Source organism: Arvicola amphibius, chromosome 1 (genome assembly GCF_903992535.2).
Source record: "Arvicola amphibius chromosome 1, mArvAmp1.2, whole genome shotgun sequence".
Classification (NCBI taxonomy): Eukaryota; Metazoa; Chordata; class Mammalia; order Rodentia; family Cricetidae; genus Arvicola; species Arvicola amphibius.
The window spans coordinates 8,985,956-8,992,141 of record NC_052047.1 but is presented as its reverse complement, the minus strand read 5'-3'; the positions used below and the strand labels follow the sequence as shown (position 1 = coordinate 8,992,141).

The 6,186-nt window shown below is 43.9% G+C and overlaps 1 long non-coding RNA gene across 2 annotated transcripts; it reads left to right on the top strand.

Moving 5' to 3' along the window:
* Nucleotides 1-2,065: 2,065 nt before the first annotated feature.
* On the top strand, nt 2,066-5,889 carry LOC119805698. 2 transcript variants are annotated; one of them, XR_005283993.1, is made up of 3 exons: nt 2,066-2,164; nt 2,506-2,656; nt 5,138-5,889. It is a non-coding gene; the product is annotated as an uncharacterized LOC119805698 (long non-coding RNA). The 2 variants fall into 2 exon arrangements; XR_005283994.1 differs by having other exon boundaries at nt 2,106-2,416.
* Nucleotides 5,890-6,186: the final 297 nt, after the last annotated feature.

The following is a 6,186-nucleotide window of genomic DNA, read 5'->3' as shown; positions in this document are numbered from 1 at the left end:
TGCAGAATCTCGTTGTTTGCTAGTTTGTCAACACAGCTGTGAAAGCATCCCAAGGATTGCCCAACCAGCCGGAACACTGAGAACTCAGGGCGTTCTGTAACTGATTCCTAAATCCACGGAGTAGACAAAGGATGGGAAAAGTTCATTGAACTCAGTTTAGACCCGAGCCAGTGGCCAGTGGAAAATGCCAAGTTATTATTCTGACCTAGGCAATAGCCAGCAACTGCTTAAAAATTATTCGTGTGTGTGCGTGCGTGTGTGTGTGTGTGTGTGTGTGTGTGTGTGTAAGGGGGGAGCCCTGTGCACGTCTCTGGCTGCTTGAGGATGCAGTTACCCTTATATGCGTGTATGTAGACCAGAGGTCAACTTCGGGTGTTTTCCTCTGTAGCTCTCCACTTAATGTTTTTGACCCAGGATCCCTCACTAATCCTGAACCTGGAGCTTGCCATTTTGACTAGATTGGTTAGCTAGTAAGTTGGAGCACCTATCTCCCTGCCACTTCTCCCCAGTGCTGGGGTTACAAATTGGGGGGCTGCTGTACCCCAGATTATGTGGCTGATGGGAACTGAACGCAGCTCCTCAGCACTTTATCCCCACCCCACCACTTCTTAGACAGCAGGATTACCCTTTTTAATATAATTTTTAATTTATTTTTATTGAGCTTTTTTTTAAGATTTATTTTTTTATTTTATGAGTGTGTACTCATGTACTGTGTGTGCCTAGTGCCTGCGGAGATCAAAAAGCAGACACCCAGCATCAGATTGCTGGTAATGGGAGTTATAGACGATTGTGAGCTGCCATGAGGATGCTGGGAATTAAACCTGGGTTTTCTGGAAGAGCAGCCAGTGCCCTTAATCACTGAGTCATTTCTCCAGTCGGCAATTTCATTCTTAACAGTTAAAAGAATATACAGGCATCATGGTATACACATGTAATCTCTGTACTTGGGAAGTTGAGGCAGGGGAATCATTATGAGCTTGAAGCTAGCCTGACCTATAAGTCCTAAGAAAGCCTAGGATACACCAAGGGACCAGACTTAAACCTCTTCCCAAGCCTCTGAGGGGAAAAAAAGATAAAATAACAAAAAGCATATGAACATTTTAACACAAATAATAAAAACATTTTATGCTTTCAACATTATATGAGATTTTATTTTTATTGAAAATGGAAAATAAATATTTCTATTACCTGGAAGAAAATGAGTAATTGTTTGCTATAGAAAGAGAAACAAATAATAAAACTTGAGAAATAGCTAATGTATTTTAGATGGAGAGCTGTATTTACTGCAGAATAGAAGCTGGTAGGAATGTGCTTGTTTGCATATTTTAGGTGCTGAGTCCCAGTTTACAAAGAATACTTACTGGCATTCACTTCTTCCAATAGCTTTTAAGTATCGACTGCATGTGGATTTGGCATTATCTCTTGAAATAATCACTGAAATAAATTCACTTTGAACAGAAACAGTTTTTGATCTGCAAAGAGAATTTCTTCACGGCAGAGAAACTGCATTAATAAGGCCATCATCTTTGGAAAATGATTTAAGGAGTCAGCATTCACTTCTGACTTGTAGGCTTATATTTTATCATCTCCAGAATTCTGGGTTCACAGAAATGCATGCGTATGTGTGCACGTGCACACACACACACACACACACACACACACACACACACACATTTTCCACTAGCATAATAGGACCTTGCCACAACAGAGGCTTTCTTATTTCTTTAAACAGCAATATGAGAAATGGACACCACCTTTGAATAAATTAATCCAGCCCCATTTTCACTCTCAGACTGAGAAGGAAAATACAAGCCGGAGCTTGTAAAACGAATGAGATTGCTTAGAAGTGTTATTTCATTTCTGTCGGCTTCCCCTCCCAAGGCAGCTCAATAGTCAGGTGTGCTGGCTTGAATGAGACATGTGCCCCACAGGCTCATATATTTTAACACGTGGTCCCCAGTTGTGGCCCTGTTGGGGAGGTCATGGAAGCTTTGGGAGGTGGAGTCTTGCTGGAGAACATAAGTCACTGGGGGTGCCATCTGAGGGCTTATCGATTCCCCCTGCAGCTTTCTGCTTCCTGTGTATAGATCAGTTGTCACTCAGCTCCTGCTACCTTCTGCCATGCCTTCCCACCACCGTCCTCTCTTTAGAACTCTAAGCCCAAGTAAGTCCATAAGTTGGCTTTGATCATGATATCTTTTTGTTCCAGAAAGGGAAAAGTGGATAAAGTACCAGGCAAAGCCTCACCACTGCACAGCGTTTCCCAGAGTCCTCCGCCACCATCTCTTTCTCTCGCAAGCAATCAGGACAGATGTCTGCTGGACACTGCTGCTTCGTCTGTGCTGAGGGAATCTCTAAGGCCTCTCCTGCTTCTCCAGCAGGTCGTGTTGTGCTTGCTGCTTCACCAATATATCAGGTCTACCAGGCTTGCCGTGCGCGCACATGTCATGATTTGCCACTGCCATGTTGGGCACATCTCATAATTCTCAGTATTTCCCTCCACAGTGTCAGAGGCGTACGGGCTATGATCTATCCCGACTCTAACCGTTAGCACAGACTCAAGCAACTGATAGCTAATGGATGACCACTTACAGAGTGACCAGCAATCAGATTCACTTGCTAGCTAGCCAAGCGCCCAAAGACCTCATCGACTATGGTAAGTATGAACTGGGGATGTAATTTGGATCAAAACCCAAAATGTGGCACACTATCCCCATTAATATTCAGAACATGGGGCTATCTGCAGCCTGGTTTGGACTTAAAGACTCAGAGATAAAGGGACTTTCGAGCAAAGTCATCCCTCAGTAGGGTAGAAGGGGGACTAAAGGCCTTTCTCACTAGCCCTACCCCTGGCTGGTCAGAATGCAAAGGTCAGAGGTCAGCTCACCTCTTTTGTGTCTCATCAAAGGACACAGAGAAAGCTTCGAAACGTGGGTGCCAGTGTTGAGCATAAAGAGCAAGAAATGTGGGCCAGAGCAGCCTTGTCAGTCAAAGCTGCTCCTTTGGGCTTCACGGCGGGGTAGGTATGCTGTTGGCAGAGATGCTGGGAGAGTCTGAGTAAAGCTACTGCTCTGAGGGAAGAAGCTCAGGAACCCGGCGGTCTCTGAAGAGAAACTAGGACGAGGCATTTCTTTACGGGGGACGGTGTAGTTGAGTGGGATGAACCGCTGTGAGGCAGGCAGAGGTGGCCACTCGATCAGCTGCACTGTGTACTGCACAGGAGGGACCCCGACGTTCTCTACCCCACACCTCCACGTCAGACATTTTAGGAAAGCTTTGCCTTCCATGGATCTCACAGGGCTGGCAGAGTAGACCAAGTGGTCCCCATGATTGTCCATGGAATCCCCTTTGGGACCACAGTAAAGGCGACACTGTCGGCTTCATTTGATTTATCTTACTGGACTATATTTCCTGTGGAATAAACACTCTCTCTCTCTCTCTCCTCTCTCTCTCCTCTCTCTCTCTCTCTCTCTCTCTCTCTCTCTCTCTCTCTCTCTCTCAAGACACCAGAGATCCCTTCTTCCCTAAAATGTCCATGGAGCAGAGCCAAGAATTTGACAAACATATTGGCTATTGGCATATCTCCAATAGGAGATGGAGGTGCCTTTCTTAGTGTGTAATAATCGTTCAGACTAAAGAGTTTCCTTGTGCTGTTTTCTTCCATGCATACAACACACTTTGGTCAAATTCACTTTCTCCTGCGTCTCAGTTACCAGACCCCTCCATCATGCTGATTCCCTTTTCTCCCCTCACAGAACCCTCTAGCTCTGCCTTTTACCAATAGAGTTTGTGGTTGTTTGTTTTTGTTTTTGTTTTCTTCACAAGTTTATCTGGGGGATTCAACAGACACTGTTAACTAACCACATCCGTTTTTGAAGTTGCCATCCCTGCCACTCTCTGTCATGAGTCATAATCTCATTCCACAGCAGGTATAAACTTGGAGACCGGTTAATGTAAAAAAAAAAAAAATGAGCTCTGAGGCACTTAACACAGGAATCTAACCAAGATGATAACCAGGAGCTTGGAAAATCATAGGAAGAAGAATCTGGTAGGATCTTTTTTAATCTTAACTTCACTCGGTATTTAGCAGGTGATGAACACGGTGTCTAGGACAGGAAGATAAATGTGCCTCAGTTTCTGTACTTTTTGATCTCAGAGTCTAGGTCTAAAGACATACATGAAAATACACCAAAGCCAACTGCCACAAATCCTCCACAAGAAGGTGGCCACGGGAAATTTTATGAACATGTAACAGACACACGCATGCTGTGACGTGCAGGAGAAAAGCTAGGTTTTAATACAGTCACTAGGCTGTGCCCACACTGGAAAGATCGGCAGACTTACAAATGATGGCACGCTTTACTTTTCGTTGCATGGCTATTTCAAGCTTGGGTTTCTATTACAGTTATCCACTCAGTGTGCTTCTGTTTTGATTTATTTATGGCGCACTCGCAGTATCAGTGACTGGCAGTGGCCTCTGGTTTATGGAAGTACATCTCAATAAAGCAAACTCATTTACTAGGAAACCATTGGAACATCTTGGTCTGGTGGAAAAACACAGTTATGTGTGTACTGATAATTTATTTCCTGATTATGTAACTGACCTGCCATGCTAAAGATTCTTCAAGCAATGTTTACAAAGAAAATGAGCAAAATTATTCTCCAAAAGGAGTAAATGTTTTTCTCGAAGAAGAAATAGATTCCAATTAAAATTAGTTGCTACTTTTTATGGATTTATTTATACAAGACAAAAATATAAAATCCATAAAACATTTCTCTGGGCTTGGAATTTTTTAATCACTACACTTAGTTAGGAACCAGGGTAACTTATTATTACATTTAAAAATTCTGTGTGTGTGTGTGTGTACATGTGCACGTGCACCCAGCAGTTTGCTTTCCGTTGTGATAAACATGCCTAAAAGAAACTTGTGGAAGAAAGTTCTGCTGTCAGGTCACAAACCCATCTGTGAGAGAAGTCCGAGTGGAAACTTAGTCGTCAGTTCAGTAGCGTCAGGACCACAGGGTCCATTTCTCCCCTTTGCTACCTGGTATTTGCAGTAATATTCCATTCTTTGAAATAGTAGCAGAAACCACTGGAAAATGGAAACAAGAATACTGCACACTGCTTCTCTTCCAGAATCCTGTTCAACTGCCTCTCTTAGATGGCCAAAGCTCACCTGCCTAGGGCTGGTACTGCCTGCAGCGAGCTGGACTCTCCTACGCCAGTTAGCAATCATGGTCTCTTACAGACATGGTCACAGGCCAATTTAAGCTGAGCAGTTCCTCAGCTGAGGTTCCCTCTTCCGTGATGTGTCAACAACCAAGACTAGACATGGCAGTGTGTATCTGGTGTGTGCATACGTGTGTGCAAGTGCACTGACTTGACACATGGGGGCCACGTGAGGATGTCCAGTGTCTTCTCTGTCACTCTACACCTTTTCCTTTGAGATCTGCTCTGTGAAACCTGGAGCCTGGCTGGAGACATATTGTTTACTACTCCTCCAAGGCTAGGGCTCCAGATGCGTACACCACCACGTGAATCCTGGGATCCGAACTCAGAACCTCATGCCTGTGCAGCAAGCACTGTCACCGACTGGGCCACCTCTTCGGCATCTCCTCCTAACCCTGCACCAGTCACATGATCTTCTTTCAGGTTTCTGTGCTGATAAGACATTTCTACAGCTGGTGACAGACAGCTTCATCCTATTAGCTGACGGATTCGGGAGTGAATGCTACTGATTCCACCATCTATCTTCTTATTTTTCTTTACATTTTTTTTGAACCGTGTTTTTTTTTCCCCGCCTTACATTTTGACACTAATCACCTGACGTCCAACCCTAGTTTTTCACCTTGCATTTTCCTGCCTTGAGCTTTTTAGTAATACACAAATATTGCTGGGGTCTTTGATGGACATTAGTTTCCTTAGAGAGATCTTGTTTGTTCATCTCAAATAAGGTAGTATAGATCTTTCCTTGTAAAACATAGTTTTGCACTTTATAAAATAGAAATGTATACCAATCAAAAAGTCTTGCTCAAACTAGGGCTCTTGGGAGCTCTTGCTATTTAACACAACTGACGGTCGCATATGATGTAGACTTCTTTTGCTTCTTCAGCCGCTAGCATCTCTATTGCTCCTTAGAGACTCACTCATGCCTAACACAGTCCACAGGATCAAAGAGCCACTGA